The sequence below is a fragment of the Ursus arctos genome, unplaced genomic scaffold (genome assembly GCF_023065955.2).
Source record: "Ursus arctos isolate Adak ecotype North America unplaced genomic scaffold, UrsArc2.0 scaffold_19, whole genome shotgun sequence".
Lineage (NCBI taxonomy): Eukaryota > Metazoa > Chordata > Mammalia > Carnivora > Ursidae > Ursus > Ursus arctos.
In genome coordinates, this window is record NW_026622863.1 from 45530584 (window position 1) to 45552331 (window position 21748).

General features: G+C 47.8%; 1 long non-coding RNA gene across 1 annotated transcript in view; it reads right to left on the reverse strand.

Annotated features, from left to right (window-relative positions):
• LOC130544130 (uncharacterized) overlaps positions 1-11920 on the reverse strand; it is a 32139-nt gene extending 20219 nt beyond the window's left edge. The window contains exon 1 of the long non-coding RNA XR_008960146.1: positions 11630-11920. This is a non-coding gene — a long non-coding RNA (uncharacterized LOC130544130). The remainder of the gene's footprint in view (positions 1-11629) is intronic.
• Positions 11921-21748: the final 9828 nt, after the last annotated feature.

Below are 21748 nucleotides of genomic sequence, written 5' to 3' on the forward strand. Positions count from 1 at the left end.
ACCGACAAAAAGTAGATCTTCCAAGAGACTGGAAAACTAGCAGCCCTTGTTCTTATCCTGGCTCCAGAATGAGCCTCTACATTCCAGAAGACTCAGCAGGAGAAAAGCCAGCAGGCATGAAAACGGATGGTGTTTTGGGGGTCTGGTGAGAAGCATGGGTTACTTAGAAAAGAGACAAGTAGGGAAGTTGGGAAAAGGGGCTGGGGTTTGAGGATGCAAGCCTTCAGTGTCAGGCTGAGAATGACTGTCATCCAAAGGATGATGGGGAGCCATGGATGGTTTTAAGCAGGGAATGACATGGTCTAGCTATGTTCTAGAAAATTTGCTGCGGTTGGGATCAGTGGATGGTAATTTACATGACTCCATCAGGAATTTGGGGATACAGAAGCAGACAGTAGAGGAGCGATTGGGTGTCTCAGTTGGTTAAGCATCTGACTCTGGATTTCAACTCAGGTCATGAGCTTAGGCTCCTGCAATCAAGTCTGCTTGTCTCCCTCTCCCTCTGCCCCTCCCCCAACTTGAGCTTGCTCTCTGTCTCTCTCTCTCCCTCTCTGAAATAAAGAAACAAATCTTACAAGGGAGAGCAGTAGACGAGCATGAGCTCAGAAAACATTCATCTCCCTTTTCATATTAGACATTTGAGGACCAGGGAGAGGAGAATACGCTGAAGAGGAGGAAGAGGGTATGGATAGGGACACAGACTGGGCAGCCCATTGTCATCACCTGAACAAAGACAGTTGCTGCTTCTGATCGATGATTACCACTCCATTAAGGGACTATTTTAGCTCAGGGGAAGCTGTGTGGGGCTTCCAAATTCTGGAAAGAATATAGAATATGGGTGCATGCCATGTTGGGAAGGAGGAGTCCTTTGGATGATTGAGTAGTGGCTGGTTTCCTGGCTCACCTGTGTAACCTGGAGAACTGGGGGGGTCAAGAGTGGGGAAGGAGCTCCGGCATAGCCACCTGCTGTTTTCATGTAAGAATCACTGTTTTAAAGAAACCCTCTGGGGCTAGAGCCTTATGGGGCAGATGATAGGAGAGGAACTCTGAGTCCTTGTAAGTAGGCAAGGGCTGGGAAATACAGCAGGAGAACACCATGCAAAGCAACTTCTATTTGCCTTTGGATACACTCTCTGCCCTCCTCCACCCGCTCTGAGCCCCAGAGGCTGGTCTGTATGGATAGTCTCAGATTACAGTTGGGTGCGGCCAATGAGAAGCCACAATACAAAAATCAGAGGGAAGGAGGGAAGACAGGAAGGATTGGTGCTGTGGGCTGAATTCATAGGCGGAAGCCCTGCCCCCCAATCTCTCAGGAGGACCATAAGCAAAAATGAGGCCCTGAGGGTAGGCCCTAAGCCAATCTGGCTGGTGTTGTTATAAGAAAAAGATGTTTGGACACACAGAGAGATGCCAGGGGCATGTGCCCAGAGAGGAAGGAACACACAGCAAGATGTCTGCCATCTGCAAGCCAAGAAAAAAGGCCTTACCAGAAACCAACCCTACCCGCACCTTGATTTTGGACCTTCAGCCTCCAGAACTGCGCAAAAATAAATTTCAATTGTTGAAGCCACCCAGTCCGTGGCATTTTGTTGTGGCAGGCCCCAGCGTGCTGACACAGTCCCTTTACGAAACTCTTCTCAGCTACCTGGCTAGAGGGTTGGTTTCCCACCAGAACCCCGACCGAGTCAAACAGTAACCAAGATTTTGGCTCCATTTTATTTCTTCCTGTGTCTTTGGTCCTTTGCCCATTTGGCCAACAAGGATATTTTGCAATCACCACTTCATGGAAGGGATGGTGCAATAGAAAAAGAGGAAAGAGGAGTCATTTCTTTGCTTTTGAGTTTCTAAAATCTAGCCCACAGTGAGCCCCATCTGGAGCCAGGCCAGGACTGGAGGCATGTGGGTGCCATGCCCTGGGTCTCCCCATCTCCGTGCCCTGCTCCTCTGGGGCTTTGCCACTGGGTGTGGGCTACTCTGCCTGCCCGCCCCAGCTTGACCCCTTCCTTCCCACTGGTCTGGCCCTGGGGGGGGGTGCTGGTTGTGGGGGGTGCACCACAATCCCAGCCTGTGGTAGGCTGGGGAATGGCCTCCCCAAGGACATCCACATCCCAGTCCCTGAAACTGGAGAAGATGTTACCTTGTGTGGCAAAAAGGCCTTCACAGCTGTGATTGGGTTAAGGATCTTGAGGTGGAAGCTTATCCTGCATTATTAGATGGGCCCGGTGTAACCACAAGGACCCTCGTCCCAGGGAGTCAGGAGCATGAGAGAGAGAGGAAAGGCGATGTGAGGACAGATGTGGAAGTTCAGAGTCAGCGGGAGAGCCTGTGGGTGCTGCAGTGCTGGCTTTGGAGATGGAGGAAGGGGCCACGAGCCCAGGAACACGGGCGCCTCTAAAAGCTGGAAAAGACAGGAAAACAGATTCTGCCCGAGAGCCTCCAGAAGGAATACAGCCCTGCCAACACCTGGATTTGGGGCTTAGGAAACCTGGTTTGGTCTTCTGACCTCCAGAACCATAAGAGAATAAATGTGTGTTAAAAAAAAAAAGAAGAAGAAGAAAGAAAGAAAGAAAGAAAGAAAGAAAGAAAGAAAGAAAGAAAGAAGGAAAGAAGGAAAGAAAGAAAGAAATCTAGCCCACAGGGGGATAGAAATCATTTAGGGGTTGGGATGCCTGGGTGGTTCAGTTGGTTAAGGGGCTGCCTTCAGCTCCGGTCATGATCCCCGGGGTCCTGGGACTGAGTCCTGCACGGGGCTCCCTGTTCAGCGGGGAGCCTGCTTCTCCTTCTGCCTGATGCTTCCCCTGCTTGTGCTCTCTCTGTGTCAAATAAATAAATAAAATCTTTAAAAAAAAAAAAGAAGAAGAAGAAGAAAAAGTTGACTTGTGTCTCCACCCCACCCTAAACTCACATGTCAAACTCCCAGCCCCCAGTGTCTCAGAGCACGACCTTATTTGGGACTGGGACCTTTGCAGGGGTAATTAGTGAGGATGATGTCATACTGGAGTAGGGTAGGCCCCAAACCAATATGGCGGCGTCCTTCCAAAAGAAGGATATTTGGACATAGACACGCACACACAGAGAACACCATGTGAAGATGAGAGCAGAGATTGGGGTGGTGATTCCAAGCCAAGAAATGCCCACGACTGTCGTCAGAGCACTGGGAGCGGGAATTGAGGCAGAGAGCAGGGTGTCCCTCGCAGCCTGAAGAAAGAGGCCCTACCCACACCTCCAGGATGGACTTCTGGCTCCCGGAACTGAGAGGATCACATTCCTGTGGTTTAGGCCGCCCATCTGAGGTGCTTTGCTATGTACCAGCCCTGGGAAGCTAATCCTTTGGGTCTTCCCACCCACCCCTTCATTTATTCCGCAAATACCCATACCCACTCCTGGGCCTCCTGGGGCTTGCCTTCTCATGGGGGCGACAGGCAATACGTCAAGGAGCACAGAGGAGGGGCGCCTGGGTGGCACAGTGGTTAAGCATCTGCCTTCCGCTCAGGGCGTGATCCCAGCGCTATGGGATCAAGCCCCACATCAGGCTCCTCCACTATGAACCTGCTTCTTCCTCTCCCACTCCCCCTGCTTGTGTTCCCTCTCTCGCTGGCTGTCTCTCTCTCTGTCAAATAAATAAAATCTTAAAAAAAAAAAAAAAGGAGCACAGAGGAAACGGTGCCAGGTGGTAAACGCTCTGAAGGAAACCAGAGCTCAGGGAGGCCGCCGCCTCCGCTGGGCAGTCAGACAAGGGGGTGACCCACGGCAGTGGTCCCCAGCCACTGAGGGCACGAGTCCCAAAAATGCCCACCGACCGGACACGAAGGCTGAGCCAACGGTGACCCAGCCAATGGTGACCCCCAGCTTGGACTTTGGCCCAAGAGCAATGTGGGGCCACAGTGGGCCCTGCATTTTGATGAGATGCTATGCGCGTGAGGGACAGCGGTGCGGGCAGAGGGCCGCTGTTGCAGGCAGTGTGAGTCGGTGACGCCCGGTGCCCCCCTAACAAAGCACACAGCCTGGGTGGCCCGAACACCAGAAATGTGTCACCTAGACGCGTGGAAATCAGGGGCGCGGGGCTGTCCCTCCTGAAGGCTGGGAGGGAGAGTCTGTCCCAGGAGTCTCCCCGGTTTCTGTGGTCGGGGCAGGGTGGGGGGTGCATCTCTGCTGTTCCTCGGCTTGTGGGCGCATCGCCCCATCTCTTCTTCAGGTGGTGTCCTCGCCGTGTGCCCGTCCCTGTGTCCCAACCTCCTCTCTTTATAAAGACACACTCGCATTGGATTATACCCAATGAATGACCTCATCTTAACTCAATTATCCTCAGGGAACTGATTTCCAAATGAGGTCACATTCACAGACGCGGGGGCGTCAGGGTCTCAAGGCCTCTCGTGGTGACACAATTCAATCCACGGCAGCAGTGGAGATGCAGGGAAATGGACACATTGGAAAGATAATTAGGAGGTAGAAGTCACGGGATGTGGCAGTGAGTTGCATCGAGGCAGGGGAAGAGGGACGGGCAGAATGGGAGGCCGGGGCCAGGGGTTCTGGTGGGATCGGTGGCTGGCTGGGAAATTGCTACCCACACGGGGCCGGGAGTTGTTGTGGTCTTGCTATTGTTGCAGGCAAGCAGGTTGGGGCAGGAGCGCCTTCGTGTGGGAGGTGGGGAAGGCCAGCCTCCGCAGGTGCCCTACTGCAAGTGGGGAAGCGGGGGGGGGGGGGGGGGGGGGCATGGCAGACTGAATCCTGGCACCTTACAACGAATGTTTGTTTGTTTGTTTGTTTGTTTGTTTAAGATTTTATTTATGTCTTTGACAGAGAGAGAGAGAGCACAAGCAGGGGGAGCAGCAGGCAGAGGGAGAGGGAGAAGCAGGCTCCCCGCTGAGTGTGGAGTCCTACATGGGACTCGATCTCAGGACCCTGGGATCATGACCTGAGCCAAGGGCAGATACTTAACCAATTGAGCCACCCAGGTGCCCACAATGAATGTTTTTAATCTTAAAATTGGATTTAATCTTAAAATTAGAGACTCTTCGAACTGTTACTGAATCCTAGTAACAAGTTGACATCGGCCAGAGTCTTTCACAGTCCGAGCAATTTACATTTGTGACCTTAGGGAGCTCTCCCGTTGTCTTCTGAGACAGCCTCCCCATTTCCAAGAGGAGGAAAGAGCACAGACGGAGATGTCTCCGGCAGAAATGGATTTGATCCCAGGTCTGCCCAACCCCAAGACCCTTGCCCAATAAGCCTTCCTCACACGAATGCCAATATTAATACTTTTAACCATAACAATCATGACAATGACAAGAATGCTGTCATCACAGAACCGGCTGAGTCAGTGCTGCCTGGATGTTTGAGGGGCCTCGGGTCACGTAACCACCCCATCCCCACTCCCTCGCTTCACAGAGGGAGAAACCGAGGCTCAGCATTGCTAAACACCTTGTTCAAGGTCACCAGCAAGGGGGTGACAGAGGTATGGTCTGAATCCAAAGTGCATCTTAGGACAGTGGAAGGGGGGACTCCCGGGTGGCTCAGTCGGTTAAGCGTGTGCCTTTGGCTCAGGTCATGATCTCAGGGTCCTGGGATCAAGCCCTGCATCGGGCTCTCCGCTCAGTGGGAAGCCTGCTTCTCCCTCTCCCCCTGCTTGTGCTCTCTCTCTGTCAAATAAATAAATAAAAATCTTAAAAATAAATAAATAAATAAATCCCAAAGTTGCCATGTACCAGCTGTGTGACTTTCAGGAGGTGACTTCTCGCTGAGCCTCTCCTACCCTAGGGGGGATTATTACTATATCAATCTCATGGTGTTACTATAAGAATTCGTGGTGTTATTATATACCCTACACAGATGAGCCCTCAAATTATTAGCTTAATTATCTTAATATTTTCACATTGATAGGAGTTACTATCTGTTCACCAAGCCTTGTATTAATGTTTCTCAATATCACATTGAGTCCTCATGATACCATTGTGATAGGTGTGTTTTATATAGAGATACTCATTTTATAAAGGAGGAACCTGAAGGGCAGGTGGGTTACAGGTGATGGAATGGGAATTCTAACTCAGTTGGATTCAGAGTCTCATGTCTCAACCCTGTCTCAAGAACACTGGATTTCTAAAAGGTCTAGTCTTCTGGGAAGACTGGCACCATCTCATTGCTGGAGGACTGATCTGCAGTAGGAATGGAGAAAGTTCTCACCCCGTTTGTAGCCTCTCCAGATTTTCACAATCACTCAGGCACGTGACAGAATCTCCACAGGAAAAACAAGGAATACTGTCCCCAGAGGCAGATCTAGCCCCAGAAGCAGGTGTCCAGAAAGACATGCACCAGATACTTTATCAGCACTTTACATCATTGTGTCTGAATCATCCTAACAACTCAGAGGTTGATAGTATGATTGCCCCCGTTGTATAAATGAATGAAGGCTCAGAGATAGTTAATGCTCAGGATCTCAGCTAGGAAGCGACAGAGCAGAATTCAAACTCAAGGCTAATAATTGTCACCGCCCCCGACCCCCGCGCTGCTTCTTGCGGCGCTGGGAGACAGCGCCACCTGGTGGTAAGAAAATAAAAAGTAATCGCTAACAGCATTTGCCCGGCACTGTTCTAAATGCTTAATTTAGATTTAATTTAAATTAAATTGTTTAACGCCTCCTTCTAACCCTAATTATTAATTGCCTTTGAAGGCAGGTGATTAATAATAATCTCCACCCCTACCCACGTTTATTTTTCTTTTCTTTCGTTGAAAAAAATATTTTTATTGTGGAAGATTTCAAGCGTATACAAAGGGAGATATACAATATATCCATCAACCCGTTTCAGCAATGATCAACTCATGGCCAATCTCATTCTCTCAAATACCCCCTCCCTCCACACCCCTCAAAAATCCGGATTATTTTGAAACAAAGCCCAGACATTGTATCAACTCGCCTATAAATATTTTTAGTTATGTATCCTTAGAAGTATCCCCATTTTACTGCTGGGGAAACTGAGGCATCAAGAGGTTACATGACCTGACCAAGGTCTCTTTGGTGATGGGGTGCAGAGGCTAGATCAAACCCCGGTGATCTGGGTGCAGAGACAGCACCTTTAACTACTGTGATGCCTCTGGAGTGTGCCCTCAGTCAGACAACAATAAAACTCTGCCATCGCTTTTCAAAGTTGTCAAATTGCTTCTCAAATTGCCAAAATTAGAATACAAACAGTAGAGGGGCGCCTGGGGGGCTCAGTCAGTTGGGTGTCTGCCTTTTGCTTGGATCGTGATCCCAGGGTCCTGGGATCAAGCCCCACGTAGGTCTCCCTGCTTAGTGGGGAGTCTGCTTCTCTCTCTCCCCACCCCCCCACTTGTGCTCTCTCTTGCTCTCTCACCCTCTCTCAAATAAATAATTAAAATCTTTTTTAAAAAAAGAATACAAGCAGGGGCGCCTGGGTGGCACAGCGGTTAGGCGTCTGCCTTCAGCTTGGGGCGTGATCCCAGCGTTGTGGGATCGAGCCCCACATCAGGCTCCTCCGCTATGAGCCTGCTTCTTCCTCTCCCACTCCCCCTGCTTGTGTTCCCTCTCTCGCTGGCTGTCTCTATCTCTGTTAAATAAATAAATAAAATCTTTAAAAAAAAAAAAAAGAATACAAGCAGTAGAGATGAAAGTATCGTATCGATGTTAACTTTACTCAAGTTGATAACCAGCTGTATCAGAGAACGTCTCTGTTCCTGGGAAGCACACACTGAAGGATTTAGGGGTAAAGGGCCATGTGGTGTGTCACTGACTCTAAATGATTCAGAAAAAGTACAAGACAGATGAGAGAGACAGGACAAATTATATTGGGAATGGGATAAGATGTTAAAACAAGGTGAATCTGGGTCAAGAGTACAATGGATGTTATTGGTACTCTATTTATTCTTGAAACTTGTCTGCGTGTTTGAAATCACTTCCCCTCAAAAGTTTTAGAATTTAGAAAAAGAATGCATACTATAAATAAGACATGATTCTATATGTGTGACGTTTTCAAACAGGCAGAAGTATTCTAGGTGACGGAGGTCATAATGGTGGTTCTATTTGGTGGGAGTCTGCTGGAGACAGGGCAGAACACAGCCATCCGGGGTACCCCCCACATTCTATCATGAATGTGTCTCATTAGGCTGTGTGCTTAATTAAAAGCTTTGCACTTGGGGCTCCTGGGTGGCTCAGTCGGTTAAGTGGCCAACTCTTGATTTTGGCTCAGGTCACATTCTTGGGATCCTGGGATCGAGCCCCACGTAGACAGCTGAGGGACACCTGGGTGGCTCAGTCCATTAAGCGTCTGCCTTCAACTCAGGTCATGATCTCAGGTCCTGGGATCAAGTCCCGCATCAGGCTTCCTGCTCAGTGGGAAGCCTGCTTCTCCCTCTCACACTCCCCCTGCTTGTGCTCCCTCTCTCACTGTCTCTGTTAAATAAATAAATAAAATCTTTTTTAAAAAATTAAAATTAAAAAAAAAATGAGGGGCGCCTGGGTGGCACAGCGGTTGAGCGTCTGCCTTCGGCTCGGGGCGTGATCCCGGCGTTGTGGGATCGAGCCCCACATCAGGCTCCTCTGCTGTGGGCTTGCTTCTTCCTCTCCCAATCCCCCTGCTTGTGTTTCCTCTCTCGCTGGCTGTCTCTATCCTGTCGAATAAATAAATAAAATCTTAAAAAAAATAAATAAAATAAAATAAAAAAATGAGACCCTGAGAAGGGTCTTGTCGACCTAGAACTCTGAAAGTTAAGTGCAGAATTGTATATTCAGAAACCCCTTACGCAAAGTTCTGCGCTTGGGTTGGAAACCACGGTTGCTTCCCAACGTCAGAGAGTCTTAGATCCACCAGGCAATGGGGGGAATGCTTCACTCTTCCCATCAGAACTTCAAACAGCAAAACTTGCAATCAACTACGACTTAAACAAGGTTTTCTCAGTAAGAAAGCAGCAGTCATTCAAGAAGGGGAGTTGTGACATTTCCAGTTGCAGGGTGACCTTGGGAGGAATACTGTTTCCTGTTAACATTGCAGCTGGCTTTATCCCGTGGTTACGCCTAGCTAATTTTTACTTTCTCTATTGAAAATCAAATAAAATGCTCCGTACTTTGCAGCGCGATATGTGAAGATTTAGCAAGACATTGCGTCTCTGAGCCTCAGTTTCCTTCTATGTAGGATGGGACTGACTCATGAATGTAGTTCCCGCAGGATTGTGTGAGAATTTAGCGGGATATCTTATTATTATCACTATCTCTCGCTCCTTGTCTTGCCTTCTACCTCTCCAGCCATTTCTGCCCCCGCCTCACCGCCCCCCCCCCATCCCTCCACCTTCTAGCCTCAGCCCCACACCTGGAGCCATTTGTGGGCTCACAGCGCCATCTGGTGGTCCGGAGGGTCTGATCCTTGGGGCAAGTGCAGGACGAGGTGCGGGGTAAACGCAAGGGGACCGGGCTGGAGAGGGTTATAGAGCCCTGGGACGTTGGATCCCTGTTACTGCTGGAGGAGACCATGGTCTGTGTGTGGGAGAGAGAGGGTGCCTCTGAGCACGCTGTGCTGAGTCTCGGTAGGTCTGAGCTCGGTGAAGGCGTGGGTGCGCCCGTGTAAGTAGTATGAGAAGGGCGGTTGACCAGTCTGAGACATACCTGGAGGTTTCTGAGTATGAAAGACAAGGTGTGGGCAAGTCTCTCGGAGGGGGTGTATCAAGGCTAGGTCTGGGCCCCAACCGGATTATCTGTGTTGTTGGGAGACTGACTGTATGTAAGTGTGAATATATGAGTGTACCGTATGCGCCCGATAGCTCCCTGAAAACAAAAAGAAATGCAAAAACATCTTAAGTGGCTTTCATTAATGATATCATAATAATATTGATGCTGTTATTCATTCTGAAACCATTAGATGGATATAAATGTAGGCTATGGGTACGGATATATAATATTAGCATAGGTATACATAGATGGTATCGATATAGATCGGCAGTATAGACATATATAGTATAAAGGTGACACAGAATATAGATAAAATTATGTAGATGGAGATGACATCGAGGTAGTGTAAGTAGAGGTGGTGTAAGTACGGTACAGACTTATGATATTGACGCATAAATAGACACAGGGGATACTGAGAGCTGTGACTGCATTAATTCCATTAAGAACCAAGGTCTTCAGCTTCAGAGAAGGGAGTCCTGAAAAAGCCAGAGAAATGTTTGATTCTTCCATTGCTTTATCAGCTTCTAAATAATGAGTGGGTTCCTTAGCACCCTTCAAAGGTGACCTGTGAAGTTCTTTTGAGTATCATGATGCTAATTCCCTGATATGCTTTTTTTTTTAAGATTTTATTTATTTATTTGACAGAGAGAGAGAGAGACAGCCAGCCAGACAGAGAGAGAGACCCAGGTCTCTGGGATCACGCCCTGAGCCGAAGGCAGACGCTTAACCACTGAGCCACCCAGGCGCCCCTTATTCCCTGATACCCTTGATCAGAGTGAGAGTTTTATGGTTGTACCAGAATCTAGGGAGGAAATACGAATGTGTGCTTAGAAAGGTAAGCAAAGGAAAGATGAGGCGGTTATTAACTCCAGGAAAAACCAGGCTGTAGAAGGAAAATGTAGCTGGAGGTCACTGCGTGGCCCATCTGTGAACTCTATTACAGTCATGATAATACAAACACTGAATATTGATTTAACTAGAAATGCAGATAAATTCAACTGAGGGACTCTGGGGAGGGGAAGGAGTGTTTGCTGAAGGCACCCCAGGATTTGGTGCCGGAAGGAATTCCATAGGAGACTGAAGTCCCTGCACCTGCTTTGTCCTGGTGTGGGGGGCTGGAAATACCCGCCACCCTCATAGATGCCCATGCCCTCATCCCTAAATGTGCTCCCTCAGGTAGTGAAAGAGACTGTGCAGGTGTGATTAAATTAAGGACCTTGAGATGGGGAGATTATAATGGATCATCCTGGTGACCTAATGTAATCACAAGGGTCCTTATACAAGGGTGGCAGGAGGGTCAGAGTCAGAGGGGAGTCAGAAGCCAAGAAATGAGAGCAGCCTCCAGATGCTAGAAGAGGCTGGAACAGATTCTCCCTGGGACCTCCAGAAGGAACCAGCCCTGCTGCCACCTTGACATTGGCTCTCTAAGACTCATTTCAGATGTCTGGCTTCCAGAACTGTTAAGGGAATACATGTTTTAAGTGAAGTCCATGGTCATTTGTTACAGAAGCAATAAGAAACTAATACACCCCAGGGGTGCCTGGGTGGCTCGGTCGTTAAGCGTCTGCCTTTGGCTCAGGGCATGATCCCAGAGTCCTGGGATCGAGCCCCGCATCAGGCTCCCCTCTCTGCTGGGAGCCTGCTTCTTCCTCTCCCACTCCCCCTGCTTGTGTTCCCTCTCTCGCTGGCTGTCTCTCTCTGTCAAATAAATAAATAAAATCTGAAAGAAAGAAAGAAAGAAAGAAAGAAAGAAAGAAAGAAAGAAAGAAAGAAAAGAAACTAATACACCCCAGTATCAAATCCTTCTGAAATGGGATGAAAGGGAAGATCTGAATGATCCTTGGCCTCGAGCTCCTCCCTTCCAGAGCCCTTCTGCGGCTTTTGTGGCAACAAAGAGATGGGGAGTCCCTCTGGCTCAAACAGCCTAGTCCCCACATCAGACTACATACACCTCACCTGTGGGCCTTTGTCCAGGCTCTCTCCATGCCCTCGTGCCTGGATTGAGGATTCAGTGAAGACCTAGGGTTCAGATTCATTCTCAATCAGCAGTTAGCTTGTACTTGGGGTCAGGACTCTGCTGACTTTTACCCTCTTGGAATGTCCACTGATGGCGAGATTATCCAGCCCTTGCTCATGTCGTCCCTGGAAGAGAAGCCAAGCTGTTGTAGCATCTGGTTTGGGCTTCCCTGAAGCCACCTCAGCCATGCCTTTGCCTCCTGGAGAAATTTCCCAAGAGATTAAGGAGCTCATTTGGCTATTCGCATTAAGTGGTTATCTTCAAAAGAAACTGTGCCAGAGTCCTTGGCATCAGAATGTCAACAGGGAAAGGCTCCCGCCCATGCCTCCAGCTCCCACCCCCACCTCCTTGCACCTGTTATGCCTGAGTGGATGATGTTGTGCAAGCCACTTCCTGACTCTGGTCCCACGCTCTCCTTTGCAAAACAAAGGTGATGGGTGAGAGGGTCTCTAATGGGGTTCTGAGATTAAAATTCCACAGTTTTGAGAGCCTGGAGTCCCCAGGCGGTGTGGCCCAGGCTTTTGGATTCAGAGTAGAGCTCAAACCTTAAGCCTTCCAGCTATTGGTTGGGTGTTCTTGGGAAAGTGACTGCACACTCCGGAATATCAGTTTCATCTGTAAAATGAGGATTAAATAAGACAATGCCTCTTGAGCGCATGACACAGTGCCTGGCCCCACGCCGTCTCCATAGGCCATTGTTATCGTTTGTAATGGTTATTCGGAATTAGGTGTGTGCTGGTAGTGCCCAGCAACGTAGGGCCAAGCGCCCATCAGCACACACAGTCCTGGACACTCTGGGTTGTGATATATTAAGTGTGGCCAACTCCTTTATCAACCCAGGACACAACCGATCAGAGTGTACAACAGAAAACATGGACTACTCTTCAAGATAGAGACCGGTCCATAATCCAGGATACATACATACCTGCAAGGGTCCCTGAAGATTTTCCACCAGATAAGCAGACACAGGGACAAATGAAAGGAAATTCATGCCCAGATCCTCATCTTCCCAACGGGCAATTCCCTAAACCAATCTACCTGAGAATGTCCCTGGTTGTGTTAAAACTTAGCCATTTCCGGGGCGCCTGGGTGGCACAGCGGTTAAGCGTCTGCCTTCGGCTCAGGGCGTGATCCCAGAGTCCTGGGATGGAGCCCCACGTGGGGCTCCCTGCTCCGCTGGAAGCCTGCTTCTCCCTCTCCCACTCCCCCTGCTTGTGTTCCCTCTCTTGCTGGCTGTCTCTCTGTCAAATAAATAAAATCTTTAAAAAGAGAGAAAGAAAGAAAGAAAGAAAGAAAGAAAGAAAGAAAGAAAGAAAGAAAGAAAGACAAGAAAGAAAGAAAGAAAAGAAAGAAAGAAAGAAAGAAAGACAAAGAAAGAAAGAAAGAAAGAAAGAAAGACAAGAAAGAAAGAAAGAAAGAAAGAAAGAAAGAAAGAAAGAAAGAAAGAAAGAAAGAAAGAGGAAGGAAGGAAGGAAGGAAGGAAGGAAGGAAGGAAGGAAGGAAGGAAGAGAAAGAAAGAAAGAGAAAGAAAGAAAGAAAGAAAGAAAGAAAGAAAGAAAGAAAGAAAGAAAGAAAGAAAGAAAGAAAATCCTCTGGTGACCAAAGAAAGAGATCTAGAACACTGACCCTGGTGTTGAGAAAGGGAGGAACTCTAATGACAAGATAATGAATCCCTGTGCAAGGCTTTGCTTTTCAGGCGTTTGCGCCCAACACTTTGCATTCAACAAAGTTGGGGGAGGGCTGGACTAACTGTCAGCTGAGAAATCATTAAACTATGTTTTGGAGATAGTTCAGAATTGATTTCTGGCACACAGCTTAAGAGTTCAAAGAATTAAGGGACATCGCTATACTGATATGTGTTGGATTCCCATCTATTTAATGGTGTGAATACATTTTCTCCATGCCTGCTTAAAAAGAGAGAGAAAGGGGACACACTCCTTTCTTCCTGGGTATCTCCTATGTATACATGAGATATACATGTTAATAAACTTCTGTTTGTTTTTCTTCTTTTTAAAAAAAGAGAGGCAGAGAACAGAATGAAATTTTCTTAAACAAAAACAAAGAAAGAATACCAGACCGATCTTAAGCCAAAAAGTTTTGAAAAATAAAGTAGACAAATTCCTGATAAAATAATAATAATCATGGGGCGCCTGGGTGGCACAGCGGTTAAGCGTCTGCCTTCGGCTCAGGGCGTGATCCCGGCATTATGGGATCGAGCCCCACATCAGGCTCCTCCGCTATAAGCCTGCTTCTTCCTCTCCCACTCCCCCTACTTGTGTTCCCTCTCTCGCTGGCTTTCTCTATCTCTGTCGAATAAATAAAAAATAAAAAATCTTTAAAAAAAAAATAATAATAATAATCAGGGGCTTCTGGATGGCGCAGTCGTTAAGCATCTGACTCTTGGTTTCAGTTCAGGTCATGATCTCAGGGTCATGAGATTGAGCCCCACATCAAGCTCCGCCCTCAGCATGGGGTCTGCTTAAGACTCTCACTCCCCATGGGGCACCTGGGTGGCTCAGTCGGTTAGGCGGTTGCCTTGGGCTCAGGTCATAATCTCAGGGTCCTGAGATCGAGCCCCACACTGGGCTCTCTGCTCAGGGAGCCTGCTTCTCCCAAGGAACAGGAAGAGCCTGCTTCTCCCCTCTGTCTGCCACTGCCCCTGCTTGTGCTCTCTCTCTCTCTCTCTCTGTGTCAAATAAATAAATAAGATCTTAAAAAAAAAAAAGAAAGAAAGAAAGAAAAAGAAAGAAAAAGAAAAGAAAAGGAACAGCTTTGAGGATGCCTGGGTGGTTTAGTTGGTTAAGCACCTGACTCTTGAGCTCAGCTCAGGTCTTGATCTCAGAACCGTGAGTTCAAGCCCCGTGCTGGGCTCCACACTGGGCATGGAGACTACTTTAAAAAAAGAAATGAAGGAAGGAGGAAAAGAAAAAGTAACTTTTGTGCAGCCAGCAGAAACCTGACACCAAATCCTGCCTAAGACAATTAATTTACAAGTCAATCTCACTAATGAACTTATACGTAAAAGTCATAAATAAAATATGAACAAAGAGAATCTAGCAAAATATAAAAAGGACAGTATATCACAGTTCAGTTGCCTTTGTCCTGAAAGGATGGTTTAACATTAGAAAATCATTCAATGTAATTAACAGGGAAAAAGTTATATGATGATCTCGGTGGATCTAAAAAGTATTTGACAAAAAATGCAACACCTGGGGCGCCTGGGTGGCTCAGTCGTTGAGCATCTGCCTTCCACTCAGGGAGTGATCCCGGTGTTCTGGGATCGAGCCCTGCCTCAGGCTCCTCCGCTGGGAGCCTGCTTCTTCCTCTCCCACTCCCCCTGCTTGTGTTCCCTCTCTCGCTGGCTGTCTTTCTTTCTGTCGAAAAAATAAATAAAATCTTTTTTAAAAAATGCAACACCTATTCATGATTTTATTTAAAAAAAAAAACACCTCCTAGCAAACTAAGAATAAATGCCTTAATCTGATAAAGTTTCTTGTAGCAAACTGCATAACTAATAGTGAAACATTGCAACTGTTCTCTTTGAGATTAGCAGCAAGACAAGGTTGCCTACTCTCACCAATTTTCTTCGACACTGTGCTAGGACACCTAGCCTGTGCAATAAAACAGAGAGATAAATGAATGACATAGGAGTTGGTGAGGAAGAAACAAATGTGCCATTACTTGCAGATGATATAAATTATACATATAAATCCAAAAATTAGTAAGTGAACATAGAAAGATTACTAGATACGAAAATCAATATATTTGTTTCTAAATGAAAGCAACAGTTAGCAGATGGCGTATTATTTTTTATTTTTTAAAGATGTATCTATTTATTTTGGGGGGGAACGTGTGCACATGGCGGGGGAGGTGCAAAGAGAGACAATCCTGAAGCAGGCTCCTCGCTGAGCACGAGCCTGACATGGGGCTCAATCCCAGAACCCTGAGATCATGACCTGAGCCAAAATCAAACGTTGGCTACTCAACTGACTGAGCCACCCGGGCGTCCTACAGATGGCATTTGAAATTAACATTTAAGGGGCGCCTGGCAGGCTCCCCTCGGCGGAACAGCCTACTCTTGATCTCAGGGCTGTGGGTTCAAGCCGCATGTTGGATATAGAGATTACTTTAAAACAAAATCTTTAAAAATAAATAAATAAATAAATAAAATAAAATAGCATTTAAAAAGATCAAATGCCTAAGAATAAATCTAACAAAAGCTATGCGAGAACACTACAGAGAAAAACAACGCAATATGGTTGAGAGAAATTTAAAAAGACAAATAAATGGAGAGAGGAACCAGGTTCCTGGATTGGCAGACTTAATATTTGAAATGTGTCCGTTCTCTTCGATGGATCTGTAGATTCTCTCTAAACCAAAAGGTTATTTTGTGGCATTTGATAAGCTCATTCTAAAATGTATATGGACAGTACACCTTAAACTTAAATGGGGTTATACGTCAAGTGTATCTTGGGGCCCCTGGGTGGCTCAGTCGGTTAAGTGTCTGCCTTTGGCTCAGGTCATGATCCCAGGGTCCTGGGATCGAGCCCTGCATTGGGCTCCCTGCTCAGTGGGGAGCCTGCTTCTCCCTCTGCCTGCTGCTCCCCCTGCTTGTGCTCGTGCTTGCTCTCTCTCTCTGGCATATAAATAAATAAAATATATTTAAAAAGTATATCTCAATAAAGCTGGAAAATAAAAATTCAATGGATTTTTTGGAATATGGAAATGCAAAAGCATCAAGCCAAGGGGTGCCTGGCTGGCTCAGTTGGTGGAGCACGCGACTCTTGATCTCAAGGTTGTAAGTTCAAACCCCATGTTAGGTGTAGAGATTACTTAAAAATTAAGAAAAAAAATCTTTAGAAAAATAAAGGAAAGTCAAGACACTCCTAAACAGGAACAAGGTGGGAGGATTTGTTCTATTTGATTTTAAATTTTATTATTAAGCTATAGTAATTAGGATGGTGTGGAGTTGCCACAAGCATGAAGAGAGACCAACGGACGGAAGAAACTGGGCAGCCCAAAATAGGGACCTGCATTTGGATGATGCCGGAGATGGTGTTATGGTGCGATGGGAAAGGTATGGTCTTTTCAATAATGGGACTGAGACAACTAAGTAATGCAGAAAAAGGAAATTCATTACCTACCTCACATCACACCAAGGATCAATTCTAGGTGGACCGTAGATCTAAACATGAAAGGCAAAGCAATAAAGGTTTTAGAAGATAATATAGGAATACATCAAGGAACAGATGGCCTTCCAAAATAGGACACAAAAGGCCCTCACAATAGTGGAAAAGTTGATAACTGGGATTACGTTCAAAGATAGTTCACCATGAGGGGCGCCTGGGTAGCGCAGTCGTTGAGCGTCTGCCTTCGGCTCAGGGCGTGATCCCGGCGTTATGGGATCGAGTCCCACATCAGGCTCTTCCGCTATGAGCCTGCTTCTTCCTCTCCCACTCCCCCTGCTGTGTTCCCTCTCTCACTGGCTATCTCTCTGTCACATAAATAAATAAAATCTTAAAAAAAAAAATAGTTCACCATGAAAAGAACGAAAAGACAAGCCATAAGGTGAAGAAGACATTGACAATAAATAACCAACAAAGAGTTCAGATCCAGATTATATAAAGAATTCCTAGAAATCAGTCAAAAAGAGACAGACAAGCCAAAAGAAAACTGGACAAAATTCACAACAGACGTTTACAATAGAGGAAGTTTAAGTGGCAAATGAACATATCAAAAGATGGTCAACTTCACTAGCCAATAGGGAAGGCAAATTAAAAACACAATGGAGGGGCACCTGGGTGGCTCAGTCAGTTAAGCATCTGCCTTCGTTCAGCTCAGGTCATGATCTCCAGGTCCTGGGGTCGAGCCTCTGGTTGGGGGGGAGGGGTCCCTGCTCAGCAGGGAGTATGCTTCTCCTTCTCCCTCTGCCCCTCCCCCTGCTCCTTCTCTCTCTCTCTCTCTCTCTCTCTCTCTTCCTCGCTGTCTCTCTCTCTCAAATAAATAAAAATCTAAAAAAAAAAAAAAGAATACACTTCAAAAAAAAAAAAAAGAAATACAAGTTCAAAGAGAAAAAAGAACATGTAAAATTAAAGGGAAAATTGCTTACATCTTTTTGTAAATGGTTAATAGTAGATCTCAGTTCTTGAAGACTCCACTAGCTATATTTTAAAAAGTGGCATACCTTTTATTTTTCAATGTCAATATTTACAATACACCAATGGTAACAATTTAAACTGATGGAAAAAAGTTTGCCATCTACTTGAAAGTATGAAGATATAAAATTTTTAAAAGAATTTCATGGACTACATAAGAACAATAGTGAGAAGACTACTGCTTCTCAGGAACTCAGGTAAAATTGTGGCACCAAATTCAGGGATTCACAGAGTAGGATCCCCAAAGCTATGGTTTTGAACAATATTCAACTCTGGTTATAAAATTTACAGTATTGATAAAAACTTCCTCAAAAATATTAAGTGAAGGTAGAAGAATCTCCAGTAATCTCAAAGGCTGGCACAAAATCCTGAAAAGATAAATTTGAATGGAAAATAAATATTAGCCACACATCATTTTTGAAAAATATTATAAAATGCAAATTCCAGTGGGGAGTTGGTTGAGAACCTGTGCTTTCTCTATCTGGTGGTGGCAGATGGCCTTCCTCTCTCCTGGGCCCTCATCCTCAGTTCCTTGATCCCCTCCTCGGACCCACCTCCAAAAGCTGGGATTCCTGGAGGCTAGAACCCATAGTCTCTCTCTTTCTCCTGTGGACTCCAGCCATTCCTAGGCTTCAAATGCCACCTCTGTTTACTAAGTGTGGGGCATCCAGATCAGGTGTGGGCCCGTGGTGCAGGCAGTGAAAGAATTCACCCCAGGCAGAACAAAGGAGACAGAAGTTTATTGAATACACTGCAAGGGAGCAGCAGGCAAGACAGCAAAAGGGAGACTGTCTACATGCCACGTGGCAGTGGCGAGGGGCTATAGTAATAGGGTGGAGTGGGGGAGTATGGGGACCTATGGAATTTTCCCCTTTTTTGGTAATCTTAGGAACTGTGCCTGGTTTTAAGTAGCCCTTTTGTTAGTTAGGGCCTACGGCTTACTGAGCTGTTGGCATTAGCTCAGTAGTCACTTCAGGCCCTTTTGCCTTTCTCAAGTTTCCATTGCTCAAGCCTGTTGCTTGAGCAACAGCCTAAAAGCAGCCTCCACACTAAGGACCCCCAAACCTACGCCTGCTGTCCAAATCTGGCATCATTTGGCCCCTGCCTGTTCCCTTCCCACTCCAGCCACAAAGGCATTCTCGGCCCTCCAGGCTACCTCTCATGTCTCAGAACATGTTGTTTCCCCACCTGGAATGTTCCCTCCCTCTTTCCACCCAAGCCCTGCCCTCCCCAGAGATGGGAAACTAACTTCCCTGCCTGCTCCCCAACACACTGTGCTGGAATCATCATCAACAGCCCTGAGCTCCTCTAATCCCTTTGTACTACCCTCTGAGCCTCCCAAAAGCCTGTTCCCCCTGCAGGAACACTCCTGCCCATGATCTTCCTCTAGTCGTTCTTTGGATTCACGGATGCCCTACATGAAACCCAGGAAGCCCTCCCTGACACCCCCCATTCCCAGCCTAGCAGGCACTTACTCTGGGTTCTCACAGTCCCCTGTGCTCCCCAAAACCAGTCCTGATCACACTGGGCAGTAAATGGTGACTGAACTGTCCTCCCACTGAGCTCCATGAAGGCAGGGCTGTCTCTGTCTCCACTGTGACCCCAGCTTCACCCAGCCAGGCCTGGACACAGAGCTGGCTGGCATCAACGCTGGATGTAACTAGCTGAGGCCCGGGTTCTCCAGGGACCTTCTGCATCCTCAACTTCTCATCGTCTCCAGTTATTCGGGAGCTAGAGCAAGTTGAAATAAAACAGGGTATTCCATGCAGATGGAACTTATTGTAGATGTGGAGACACGGGTGCACATAGGGGAATGTGACTTCCCCCAAGTAACACCAGGAGCCAGTAACCCCATGATGACCCTGGGCTCCACCTTTTGTCAGCTCTCCAAGGGTGGGTCACACTTTGTGGGGAGATAGAAAGCAATGGAACCAGTCCAGGCTGGTTCCTGCCGGTGAACGGAGAACATCAGAGACCTTAGGGCAGGATCAGGGAGCCAGGGGCCAAAGGGAGAAAGGGAATTCTTCTTCTGTAGTCTTGGAAATTTTTATGAGCCCATAATCCTCTACTACATGTATAATTGACTATCTATGAGAAATTATAGCAGATAAAGGCACCGCGTTCGGGCTGGCTGTCCTGCGGTTTGGGCACCGCGCCTGGCTCATAGCAAACACCCAGAGCAAGATAGCAGCAAGCTGTAGCACCCTGCTGGCTGTCTGCCAGCATGGGCCATTAATCAGGGGATGCCCTTCAGCCTCTTAGGGAGGCACTAATATACCGTCCCCATCCCACGGAGAACTAGAACAGACGGAGGTCAAGTCTCCCGCCCAAGGTCATACAGCTCAAGGCCAGTGCGGGATTCGGACCCAGGTAGCTCCTGGCCACACAGGGCAGGTGAAGAGGGGGAGGAGGAGGAGGAGGAGGAGGAGGAGTAGGAGGAGGAGGGCAGCGCACGGTCAGTCCCTCTCGGTTCTCCTCATCCCCCTCGCCTCCAATCCAAAGCAGTGACCTGTGGGGCCGAGGGCGCCCCCTGGTGGAGCGGCGGAGGGAGCTAGGGGTGGGAGGCCGCGAGCAGAGGGGGATGCAGCTGCGCGGCGTCCCACCGGGATATGGAGACGATGGGCGTCAGAGCGCGGCTCACACAGTCATTTCTTCATCACCACCCAGAGCGACCGGTCTGTACCGGGCCGATTGGCGGTAGGGATGGAGCGAATCAGTCCTCTCCGACCCAGAGAGGGGACAGGGAGGGAGGGGCAGGTGTGGAGAAACAACCCAGAACAGTAGGCGCTTGGGAGCTGTGGGACCTGGAGCAGGTACCGGGACTTTCTTCTGCCCCCATTTCCTCTTTGGAGGTCGGGAATATTCTAGCACCTCCCTCAAAGCAGTAATGTGAGGATAACAGGATTCGTGCCTTTTGTTGGAGGCGCCCAAAGGGGATTCCTTAACCCAGCCAGGGGGTGGGAGGAGTGAGGGGTTGGGACTTTTCTACTGCCTGAGCCTCTGATGCCTGTGGGTTCAAAGGTGAACAGAAAACCCAGTCCCCCACCTCTCACGGGTTTACTGAAAGGTTGTGTGTTGTGCTCAGACTTCGGTGCAGAGTAGCACGGTTTATGGCCTTTGACCTTGGGAGTAGGTGCAGTTATGAGCCCATTTACCAATGAGGAAAACTGAGGGGTTGAATAACTTGGCCAAAATCACACAGACACATAGCAGAGGCAGTTCGAGAGTTGCATTCAGCTGACTCCTGTTCCCAGAAGTTCCTTCCAAAACTCCCTGTCCTCCCACACCACCTCCCTGAACATTTCCTGTTCCTTTTTTTTTTTTTTTTTTTTTTTTTTTTTTTTAAGTAAGCTCTATGCCCTACATTGGGCTTGAACTCAGGACCAGATCAAAAGTGGCGTCCTCTACCGACTCAGCCAGCCAGGAATGCAGGACCTCTAAGCTCACTCCCTTGCTGCCCGGGCTCCAGCCAATCAATTCTTAAGATGCTGCCCTCCGCCTTTCTTCCACTCCCCTGCCTCCACCAACCCGCCCGAGCCACATATTTTTCCTCCCCTAAAACAGTTCTTGCCCTAGGAGAATACCAAAGCCAGCTGCTGAAACTGGGACATTTTCATCTCACTTAATGTGTCTTCCCGGTCAGGTGCCACGGCAGGCAGGGCGCCCAGGGGTGAGGAAGACGCCCCGTTCCCACCCTTGTCCAGCTCTGGGCTTGGAGGTGCAACCAGTGTCAGACGCAGGGTTACAGACGTTGCAGTTTTAAGACACCCCCCCCCCCCCCGGCTTCAAGTGGAGAGTGGAAGGAAAGAAAGAAGGGGAGCCTGGAGCTCTGGGAGGGGACTGGGGTGGACTGGAGAGAGGGGAGGGCAGGAGGGGGCAGAGTGAAACCAAATGCTGTCGGCA